Below are 13,459 nucleotides of genomic sequence, written 5' to 3' on the forward strand. Positions count from 1 at the left end.
ACATATACATATACATATACATATACATATACATATACATATACATATACATATACATATACATATACATATACATATACATATACATATACATATACATATACATATACATATACATATACATATACATATACATATACATATACATATACATATACATATACATATACATATACATATACATATACATATACATATACATATACATATACATATACATATACATATACATATACATATACATATACATATACATATACATATACATATACATATATATATATATATATATATATATATATATATATATATATATATATATATATATATATATATGGGTTGTTTTTATTCTAATAAGAATAATATTAGGAATATTATAAGTTTATAGGTTTTAGGACCTAGTAGCTAACTTTATTGATTTTTAAACTATGTGTCAGCAACCATATAAAGCAAATCAAAACTATGTTCACAGTTGTCATAATAATTTTTTAGAGCGTTAACTAGAAATGCAGTTGTGACCATCATTCCCTGTGGAACTGTCAGCATTATGCAGGACCATAATATGCTGTCGTTTTCAAAATTTACACTTCATAGATCATAGAGACCAACCAAGGGATGCATCTATACCGGTGAGTATTTTTACCATAACCCCAACACACTACAACAACACACTGTGGGGCCAATGGATGTTAAACAGAGTTGTCTGGTAAAACACACAGACCCTCTAATAATTCGGTCTGCGTAGCTCTAAATAAGCATTAAATACTGTGGGTCATGGCCTCCCTGGAAATAATAGACAGGGTATATGCCTAGATATTTGTGACGCTGGCCATGTGAAATATGCAGATTTATCTTGTCTATCTAATCTATATACAGCAATGAGAGTGCATGTCTATTTATTCTCAACACAAAATCTAAACATTAACTTAAAAGGAAAGTGGTTTATAGCTATTTATATAGTACTAGTCGTTAGACAGTGGAATATCCACAGGTTCGCTCGTCCTTTTCATACCGCATTGCGCCCGTCCTTTTCATACCGCATTGCGTGCTTCTCGCTATTGCGCAGCTGAGCTACCATTTTGTGTGACAGACAGACGTATACGGGTATTATAATATAGATATCTGCATGAGCTGCAAATACATACAAAATTCTTTATATATGTGTGCCATGCATCCTGACAGACAAAAAGAAAATTCACTTTAAATTCACTTTAATTTATAGACTTCGCTAGCTATCTAGCTAGCTAGGACCTACATAATATATCACCAATGTTATTGGATTATCAACAAAAAACCGAACATATGATAACCACAAAGTCACATGTTCAAAAATCGGAAACATGTAAGGGATTACCACAAGAATAGCGCCTTTGCTAATTTTTTTTACATTACATACACATTTATGTTGAACTCTGCGTGGGAAACTTTCACATGTTTTTGTTTTTCTGACTTTTTGTTGTATTTTCTCACTATTATAATTTATAATCTGAAATACATGAGGACTGGACGTGGTTTCATGTAAAACTTATCGATTCTAAAGGTTTATTTTATTATTACTATTATTTGCTAACGCTAGAAAGTTCGTATTCTCACCAACATCTTCAGAATTTTTTTTCAAAAAATCTATATTTTGAAAAATTGATCATACCAAAATGTGCTTCGATCATAAGCCACGTGTTAGTTTAACACGTATTTATGACTTTATACTCAATAAAACCAAAAAGATCAGCAAAACCACGCTGTGATTGTACCGAAATGTCTTTCCAATTGGAAGGGCACCAGCAAAACCTCGCTATTGTCATACAAAAATGTGTATAACGCATGTTGTTCAAACATTTTACCATTGGTAAATCCGATAGTGGTGACCAAATTTTAATTGAATATTTTTAAATAAACGCTCTTGTTTATTTCGATGTACATATCTCACAAACAATACATAAAAATTGATGTTGCAAAAAAACTACACCATCTTCTAACACAATATTTTAACTTCCTTGTAGAGACAAAAACAACCTCACCGAGTGTTCTTGGTAAAACAAAGAAGGTATTCTTGAGGAATAAAACTACACACCGCAAACCTCTACCAACACCAAAACTAACGAATCTACTTGACGACATCGAAATGGAGGAGTTTAATATTAGTGAATTCGCCACACAGCCAACTGTTTCGCCAATCACGACCTCCACAAAATCAAACAGCAAACCAGCACCTAACACTAAAAGAGACGTTGACGAAATAGAACAATACATTTTAAACACGAAGCGCCACCTAGATACGAATAGGAACAAAGAAAACAAAAAGACCGACTATATTGATGAGACAAAAAAGCTCTTAGATTATAATCGGCAATTGCAGATTCTCGAAATGCATCTCGCTGCTGGGACGGTTCCCTTCGGGCTAAAAATCCAGGTTCGCTCCACTATGAGTTTACCTGCTGAATTAAAAAATGAATGGAATGCCACCGTGCATTCATGAAGCAATACCTTGCTGCAAATTCTAATAAAGCACCATAGAAACAATGTAAAAAAGTGCAAAGAGGAGAGAGAGTCTCTGAAAAAGGAATTCCCCTCAGACGAACTCAACAATTTAAACAAATTATGCATACAACAACACAACGAGTCGCTTACATTGAGAAACAATAAACTGAAAAGGAAAAACAGTAACCAGACTGATTTCCATGACACACCGCGAGCAAGACCCTTTGTACAACAAAGCAAAGGTCAACCTAATCAAACCAGCTCAAAGAACCCAAAAAACCAACCGCCTCATCAGTGAAACCACAACCCATGACAAGATACCAATTGGAAAACATAAAAACATGCTCAACAAACTATAACATGAACATTAGTTTTAACCAAAGGAAAAACGTTGTTAAAAAAAGTTTTTATAGAAAAATAAAAATGAAAACTTTAAACTCACTAGTTGTAAATTTATCTCACCTCAATTTATCCAATGCGGATATATCTGTTCTCAATAAAGGACTTAAGTAGTCCCAACACCCTCAGCTGTCAACACCTGTCAGCCTGTGAAAAATGCTTTTGCGAACTTGCGCAATCGTATGGCAACAAGGTATTTTTTTATTAACAAACCACACCCCCGCAATGAGCTCCATAGAAAATCTAACTGGCTTGCACCTGAACCACAACATAAAAACCTACAAAACTTTTTTGCCCTGGTAAAAAGAGATTTATGCGATTTTACCACTAAATTTCCCCTGTTGAGATGCCAGAGTAATCTTACTCGTAGCGAAAGGAAAAGTCTATTGAAATTATCAAAAAACCAAAATATAGTGATTAAAAAAGCTGATAAGGGTGGTCGTGTAGTCATCATGAGTAAAGATGACTACATTAGAAAAGTTTATGACCACCTCTCCAACAACAAATATTACGCAAAAATGAAAACTGACCCTAGCAAAGACCTTAAAACTAATATCAACAGTTTCATAGAAATTTCTCTATGTCGCCAAAACATAAACAAAAACACGGCTAAATTTATAACACCACCTGAAAACACTAGAATGCCCCTATTTTACATACTGCAAAAAATTCATAAGGATGGCATTCCAGAAGGACCAATAGTTTCAGCTGTTAACTCTATAACTGAAAATATCTCAGAATTTTTAAATCTTTGCCTGCAACCTCTCTTACCAAAATTAAAATCCTATGTAAAGGACACCAAACATCTAATACAACGGTTACAAACCATACCGGCACAAAATGAACACGTTTTACTTGTATCAGCAGACATATCCTCACTTTACAACAATATCCCTCATCAAGAAGGAGTTGATGCGTGTATTCATTCCATTAGAAAATACAGAAACACACTGCCTTCATTCACACCCAATGAACATGTAATACGAACGTTGTTTTCGTTTATACTGGAAAATAACTATTTCATGTTCCTAAATGAAATATATCTGCAGTTACTTGGCACAGCCATGGGTACGAAGGTGGCACCACCATACGCATCATTATTCCTGGGTCTTTTTGAGCAGGTGTTTATTTTCGATAAGTTTCCAAATTTAATCACTATATTTCTTCGTTTCCTAGACGACATATTCTTCATATGGGAACACAGTGAAGAAGAACTACACAAATTTTTCATATATCTAAATTCAATACACCCTACAATAAAATTCACCTATGAATATTCAACAGAGGAAATTAGTTTTTTGGATACGACTATCTATTTAGATAAACGCTCGAGAAAACTTAAAACCAAATTATTTATAAAACCAACTGACAGCAGAGCACTATTACATTTTACGTCGTATCACCCTCACCATACCAAAAGGGGTATAATTTATTCGCAAGCACTCCGCTATCGCATGATAACAAGTCAAGATAGCATTTTAAAATGTGAGCTTGATGAAAGTATTTTGCTGACCAGAGGATACAAAGGTCGGCTTGTTGATGAAATATTCGGGAAAATCGCCAAATTAAAGCAATCAGACGTACTTTCTAACTCCACGCACAAGTTTAATAAAAAACGAATACATTTCAGAACCGCTGACAATAGTGGTGATGCTGACAGAGACCAAAACAAAGACAAACACATTCTACCTTTTATTTTACCTTACCACGAAAAATTTACAACGCTTAAACGAATACTACACAAGTATTGGTTTATAATTGAGAGCGACCCTGCTCTGCGACTCGTTTTTCCAACCAAACCATTCTTGACTTTCACCAAACATAAAAATATACAGGAATATTTAATCAGAGCAAAGATGAGATCTGCTGACCACTGCCTTTCAATATAATTTTTATAATTTTTACGTTTATTCGATTTGTATAACATTCAGTTTATTAATATCATAATAAAATTGTTACACCCAAAACAGTTTTTTGATATTTTAGCAAAATACTGCATGCTAGCGTTTTGCCATTTTATTTTTTAGTCTGATATCCAAATATATATCATAGCCTGTGGAATGGGTTGTAAAATTAATTTACAAACTAATTAATACACACAAAACCAAGTAATTTTATGACCAAAAACTTAATAACAAACTCACATACGCGTGAAAATGAACATAATACGTGCATGTGTATATATAATATTTGATAACTGTGTAAGCAGAGATAACTGGGTACAGAAGTTAACTGTTACAACCTTGGTACTACCTTACTGTGAAACGATACGAAGAAAAAATCTTGTTTCCATAACAACATGACAAAATCTTCCATCTGCACTCACATTCGGTTTGACTAAAAAACTCTCAATTCTATGACAACTACACTCATCCACTTTAAATAAATCAATCAATAAATTACACAATTAAGACCCATAAAAGGGTTCCTGAAAATACAACTTATACACTGAACCATATGGCTAGAATTTAACTTTTCATACAAGGCTGATATAGCTTACAAATAAATATTCGTAGCACTGGAAACGAGGTTGGATGTAATGATGAAATACTGATAATAACGACTTATACTATCTTAACAACACAGAAAACCTGTGTAATAAGTGATAGGCATATCACCTGGATTCAATAAAGCATACACGAATGATAGAAACCTGGGCACTATCTTGCCTTGAAACGCTTTGAAGATAAAATTGCGTTTATAAATCTGTGCGCACATTCAGTTTAAACATCGGTTTCTATGACAACTACAAGACTGAACAATAAAAAATAAAAAATAAATAAATAAAAACGACCCTCAAACGGCCCTACGGAAGAAATATATAAGACTAGGAATGGCCATAAAACGACTTCTTACAACAGAAACAAGAACGTAGCAACACTATTCAAAATAACGTTTTTTTATTGAATCAAATAAATTTTTATCATGCAGACTAACGATCTCTTCAGTTCAAGCGAATTTGACGTTAGCAGCGGAAATGGTGAGTAACATTTACCTACTTTACAACATTTGATACTTCTAGCTAATAGAGAATGCTTGCTAAAGCATGGCCCGCTACCACGAGGAATTATTGATTAGTCCATACCCGGACGGGGCTGAAAATTCTGATGACGGTAGTAATCAACTGACGATCTCGCAATTTAGCTAGTATCTACAACTTAACACCAATATCACCAATGTTATTTGATTATCAACAAAAAACCGAACATATGATAACCACAAAGTCACATGTTCAAAAACGGAAACATGTAAGGGATTACCACAAGAATAGCGCCTTTGCTAATTTTTTTTACATTACATACACATTTAAATAAGCATTAAATACTGTGGGTCATGGCCTCCCTGGAAATAATAGACAGGGTATATGCCTAGATATTTGTGACGCTGGCCATGTGAAATATGCAGATTTATAGATAGATGTGCATATTTTACATGGCTAGCCTCACAAATATCGAGGGATATACCCTGTCTATTATTTCCAGGAGGGGCCATGGCTTAGATGGAGAGTCCTAGAGTATTTAATGCTCATTTTGAGCTACGCAGACCCAATTAGTAGGGCCCACGCTCTACTAGACAACTCCCGGCAACATCCAACGGCCCACACAGTGTGCCATCTCCCCAATTTCCCTCACATGGCTTGGGTTAACCCGGGGCTATGGTAACATTCACTCACCCATGTTGAATCGCCGTCAAGAGGAATCGAACCCTGGTCTCCCGCACAGAGTACGAAAGCTATAACCACTAATCTACGGCGCCACCTATCTTGTCTATCTAATCTATATACAGCAATGAGAGTGCATGTCTATTTATTCTCAACACAAAATCTAAACATTAACTTAAAAGGAAAGTGGTTTATAGCTATTTATATAGTACTAGTCGTTAGACCGTGGAATATCCACGGGTTCGCCGTCCTTTTCATACCGCATTGCGCCCGTCCTTTTCATACCGCATTGCGTGCTTCTCGCTATTGCGCAGCTGAGCTACCATTTTGTGTGACAGACAGACGTATACGGGTATTATAATATAGATATCTGCATGAGCTGCAAATACATACAAAATTCTTTATATATGTGTGCCATGCATCCTGACAGATTCCTGACATGCATCCTGAAAATTCACTTTAAATTCACTTTAATTTATAGACTTCGCTAGCTATCTAGCTAGCTAGGACCTACAACTTTTTTCAGTGGGTGTTATGTTAGCTACACAGTTATGAATTTAGCTATTTAGCTATTAGAAACCAGTGCCATAGCATAAACATATTTCAAGTTGCTCTTTAAACTGATTTCTTTGATTATTGTGGTCTGCATGTCCCAACTATCAAAGATTTTGAAACATACTCTTGGTTGTTCTTTTGTGTGACATCACCTTTAAGTGAAAAAGTACCTTAATACGCTTGCCACTTGAGCAGTTTTAGCGACATTGGCAAAAAGTTAAAATATTGACTTGTTTTGTCGTGGAAGCAAATTTGCAAAGATTTTACAGCTGGATTCGGTAGCTTGATTTAAGATTGTGGAGATTATAATTGTAAATACAGTGAAACAATAACATAAATTTCCGCTTAATACATTGGGTGTTAAGACAAACAGGCAAAACAAGCAAAAATGTATGAAACTTTCAACCCCTTTCGCTTTTCATCCGTCAGTATTAACTTGCTGCTGGGCCTCCATTATGTTTTGGTGTAGGTGCCGAAATGTTAACGGGAAAATGTAAAATTCATAAGGTACCCGAGTATAATTTTTTTTTTCTGAAACACTAGCAAATTTGTAAGCGCAAAGCACTCGGCGCCGCATTTCCCCTGAAATAAAAGCTCTCTCTCAACTTCAATTTAAAATTAAGAGTGTAAAGTAAATAAAAAGAAAACAAAAATTTTCAAGCAATAAAACCAATAAAAATAAATTTATCATGCAGTTGAGATTTATAAGAATTTTTTGTGAGAAGAGTACTGGGGGGATGATGAGACGCATTCACGGAGAGTAAGGAAGGAAGGAAGGGAATTTTTTATCAGCAGTTTAGGATACAGTAATGTCGTTTAATAATGAAATACAACAGAAATACTATATCATAAATACTATTGAAGGGAGACCAGCACTCACAAAAAGCTATTAAAGTGTGGCTTAAAATAGACGAAATAAGGAACAACCGCAAGACGCAAATAACGGCTCAAACATAAAGTGAAACGTGACACTATTGACAAATCAGTCAAATTAAATCTAATTGTTAATGAAAAATTATCCAAAGTTATCCAAAGTAATAATATTAGTTGGTAGTTTGGATTAAATGGCGTTCTACGAAAAAATGTAATTGTACTTTATAAAATAGTGACCGAAGTTAGTGATATTGATCTGGATTAGATAAAGTTACTCCGATTTATTTGCGCGAGTTGAAAGCTGGTGTTGGGCGTGTTCAAGTGAATCAACCTTGTTCCCATCACATGTTCTTTCTTTCTCAAGGCATGATGTTGAGACTATTTATTGCGTTGACCTCAGATTTGAGCAAAATATTAAAGGTGAGAATGAAAAATAGCATGGGTTAAAAAAGTAAAACAGTGCATATCATCAGTGACGATATGCACTGACGATGGTTTTATACCGAAAAGCTTTTGCTTGATTTTAACTTGTTTGTTTTACTTTTTTAGTCCATCAATTTTCATGGCGAATCTTACCAAAGTTTTAAAAAATAGCATAATACACAAGAAGAAAAATATCTTGAGATACAAAATGACATAGTTTGGATAACGTCTCAATAGAACTTTTGGGCTCCATTACAATGTTATTGATTTGGGATTTCCAGCTTTGATCTGCGTCAAATAAAATACTAAGATGCTTTAAATAAGTGTTAGGATAAATTCTTTTCTCGTTTTTAAAAAGTTTAAAATTGTAACTTAGAGGCCTGGTTAAATATAATATACTCTGTTTCATTTGCATTTATAAAAATCTTGTTTTCCTTTAACCAATGACTAAGAAACTTTAGGCCCAAATTCATTTATTTGTGTCATCAGCAAAATGATCTCCATCAGAGTATTTAATAGTACTAAAGAAATCATTAATATAAATAAAAAGTAGAAAAGGTTTAAAAACAGATCCCTGAGAAGGACACCATGTCTAACAATCCTATTAGATGATTTAACCATGTTTAGAGGAACAAATTGTTTGCGGTAATAAAGAGTTTGCTACACCTCGAATGTCATAGAGAGACAGTTTTTGAGTTTGCTACACCTCGAATGTCATAGAGAGACAGTTTTTTTAAGTAGAATAGGATGATGTACAGTATCAAAAGCTTTTTGAAAGCCTATAAAATATCCGTTTGCGTAGTCACCCTTTTCTAGCGCATCAATGATTCTTTTGAGATGTTTACTAGAGTAGCCATGAGCTGTTGCTGTTGTTATCCAAATTGCTGCTTATAAAATACTTTATTTGCTTTAAGAAGACCATAAACATGTTTGTAGGTGAGCCTTTTCAAATATGTTGTCAAGATTCGAGAGCAATGAGATAATTACTGACTTCGGTTTTTGAGTTCTTTTTATGAATGGGAACAACCATTGCAGTATACTCGTATACTCGTAAAAAAAGGAGAGATTAATTTGCCAGGCGGAGTGGATATCTCTGTTTTTATGAGAGGAAGAGAATGTTTGGAGGAATACTAAACGGACAAGACTATTTGCTATATTTAAGACTAGACAGACGTTGAGAAAAATTGAATTTTGAACAAGATTTTGCAAAAAAAGGAAGAGAATTGTTTAACAGTGAGTGGTGTCCCATTTCTTATGCTGTTAGCAATTGAAACAAAATATTCATCGAAAGCGTTTGAGATTGTACCAGGATCAGATGTAAGTTTGCCATTGATGTTCGTATATTATTCTATTTAACATTTCTATGCAAGAATATATTTCAAAGCATATGCTTAACCTTTTTTTATGGAGAAAATATCTTCATTTTTTATCATTGTGATTCATAGCGCAAAAGTCCTAATTTGGCTTGCTACTAACAACCGCTGTAAATTAACGGTGGTATAGGAACCAGAGCAATGATAATTTCGTTACTACGGTGGCAACTGTAGTAATATACCTAAGCGTGCAATCACTTTTCAAAGACATGGGAAAGTTACCTGCATGTAAGATTCTTGCAAGTGACCGGCTTCGGCCTCACACGTGGCCGATAAGATTTCATAAGAATGCGTTTATGATTTCCTAGAATAAGTGGCTAAGCATTCTCTCATGTCCACAAGAAATAAAAATATAAGTGATGAAACACGCCAATGCAATGACTTTTTTCTTAAATCCTTCTTTGACCTTTTTAATAAAGTGTTTTTTGTTACTTACCCCTAACGTTTTTAATCTTTGTTGGTGAGCATAATCTTTTACAAATAAAACACGTGTATCCATCAGTAAAATATCGCCTTACTGTGTGTGAGCATGTTTCTGTCAAAGCAAACATCATTTTTTAAAAATTTACCAAATATTCTTGTAAGCATTTTTTTTCTCGCAATATTGATGTACGATACATAATACTCTAGAAATATCTTCTTTTGTGATTAATTGTAATTGATACATCAAAATTTGCAATATCATTGTGATATATGATATGTTATTACAATTAGCAATTGTACAGTTAGTGGCGACAGCACGTGCTGTACGCTTTGTAAACAAAAAATGAAAGTTTATATCTCACTATTTCAAAACAACTTTCTAGAATATTTATTATTTCAGTTAAAATATACATCGATCTTCTACACATTTCTTCACCTTTAGCTGGCCCCTTTTTATCACTACTTTTTCATACGATCATTTATGCTTGTGAAAATGACTTAAATTCCCACTCACAATATGTTCAAACTTTTTCGCTAAACTTTTCGCAAGCAACATGTTCAGCATATTTTCAGTATATATTTCCATACAAAATGTACTCGACATCGTTGTGTTAGAGCCAGATTTCCATATGGTTATTGTTGAAAGACAAATATTTTGTTTATGTTTATATATCTTGTTCTTATTTATTTACCCCTACCAACAAGGGAACTTAATTGGTGACTAGAATAAATTAATTTTTGTCCCTGTAATCAACACTGTTTAATGCTTTTATTGTCGTAATAAGACATTTATTTATTCCAAAAGAGACTGCTAGTAGAAGTGTAACATTGGTGAAAGAAGCTAAAAATCTGTCATTTTGGAAACAAAAATGCGAATCAAACCGTATGGAAATCAATTATATGTGCGGAGTATTATCAAGGAACTGTCATGTGTGGAGATGCTGTAGCAAACCTCCAAACATGAGGGATCCAAACAAGGCCGTAAAAGATACCAATATGTCAATACCAAGACCAGAGGATATAAAAGCACAGCTGGCTGGCTATCGCTACTTCTCCAAGTCTGAATACATTACAGACTTTCATGCCGACGGCCAATTGATGCGCTATAAACGTCTTACAAACAAAACCTGTACCAGGTGAGCTGCACAAGTCACCTGCTGTAATATTTGCTCTTATAGCAGGGGGTTAGTCATAAACAATGATGCCTTCCTTGCTACCAAGACGTAGAAGCAACAATGAAAAGCTCTTGACACCACATTATCCAAGATCAGGACTTATGGACTTTACTAAATCCTAACAAGTGTATATTCATGAAACGAGGGGTGCCATTTTGGGGCATGATGGTAACTGATGCTGGAAAAAAACCATACCTTGCAAAGGTAAACATTTTTAGGGATACAGATCGACCACTAAACAAGGAAGAAGTTTATCCTTTCTGTGCGAAAAAAATCTGACTTGAAAAAAGGCATTTTGTTTATGTTTTATACTTTTTTCTTTTTTTGTACCCGTTCCAACCAGGGCACTTCACCTTCAATAATGAATAAGGATCCATGTTTTCCCAGCTTAATTTGATTAATTTGCGAAATATTTTCACGTTCATTTTTTTCTGCATAACAATTCAAATGCATGAACGTTTATTTATAGGAGCACTGTACCACACAAAATGGAATCAACTTTTTCGATATGTATTTTTTATGGTATGATAAAAACAAGTGGATAAAAATAAGCAAAGTCATAAACCACAAAGAAAAAAACAATGAAGCACGCAGGCACTAAAGCGTGTAGGCATATGGACACGTTATGCATGCAATTTAGCAGACTGTTAGACATCAGACGGATGGTCATCAGGGACTGGATACTGTGTACTAAAGAATGGTGAGCTGACCTAGACACCCTTCTACCTTTATGGAAGCAGATACTACGTAAGTAAGTTTTTACTTTAGATGTAAAGTTTTATCCTGTATAAACCGTATCTTGCACGTCAGTGATATTTAGCGAATGTCATGTTTAAAGTGATGGTTTAAAAAATACTTTGTGCTTTACTATCTTTGTTGCTTCAAAGTTTATTTTTGTCTTTGTTAACCCACGCAAGAACCGTACCTAAGACCAAAGGTCATAAAAGTTTAAATGTCAGCATACATGCGTGATCCAGTGTATCAAAGATCGCAGATACTCTAATTTAGTTAAATTGAATTCATTTTAAAACTTTCATATTATCAAAATGGCAACTTATTATGTCATTAGACAATAAATAATGATAATGTTCCACAAATTGTTTCTTTCATGTTCGCCTATGTACCTTCTTTTTTGAAAAAAAACTGATAACATCTTATTCTTGTACCAGTGCACTTATATCAGAGATTACACCCCTTTTACAAGGTATTTATAGAAACGTTTTATAGTGAGGGGAATTAATTTCACCTAACACTCTTTAATGCCGTCACAATGGAATAACGTTAACAGCAATAACATAGGAGTTTTTTAAATCCATATAGAAGTCTTTAATTTGTCGTGAAAAATGTTTACAGTAAAACATAAGTTGAGATATTAAATGTGAAGAGATAATACGTGAAACACTGTGTACGAACAACGAAAAATAGAAACAGGAAGGAAGTTGACAACACGAATAAAAGAACACAAAAATGGCGCAAAAAACGATAAAGAAAACGTCTCTGGAATGTCCAAACACATAAAAGAAACAAAACACGAAATGAACTTTGAGAAAATAGAAATTCTCTATAGGGAAAACAATTTTATTAAAAGAAAATTTAAAGAGGCATTAGCGATTAAACAACACAAATCGGATTTATTGAAAAAAAAAAGATGAAATAAGACGATTATCTGAAATTTGGGAAAACATACTATAATTTTTAACGACTTTTATTGTTAATAAACGATTTTTATACATTTTATTTTTATCAAGAGAATTTTTAACATTTTGTACATGCATGTTGAAAGACGTTTTTAGTTGTGATCTGAAGATGCCCTGACAAAGATCAGGGAGAAAATTTATCAAACTTAATTTGTTATTTATTGCCTTAAACCCAAGAAATATTTGCTAATTAACTATGAAAAGGCAAACCTATAAAGAATTCAACGAAAAATAGTTTTATCTTACGGCAGTTTGTAATGAATTACGGCATTTCAATAATGACGTTGCGTTTGTGGACTTAATTCACGTCAAATATGACATATTTAGATGTTTTTGTAGTTATAAGTTTAGTGGTTTACAGTTGACTTGCAAACTTGCACGATGGATAAAAGAAAGGTGAAG

This window comes from Hydractinia symbiolongicarpus, chromosome 3 (genome assembly GCF_029227915.1).
Source record: "Hydractinia symbiolongicarpus strain clone_291-10 chromosome 3, HSymV2.1, whole genome shotgun sequence".
NCBI lineage: Eukaryota > Metazoa > Cnidaria > Hydrozoa > Anthoathecata > Hydractiniidae > Hydractinia > Hydractinia symbiolongicarpus.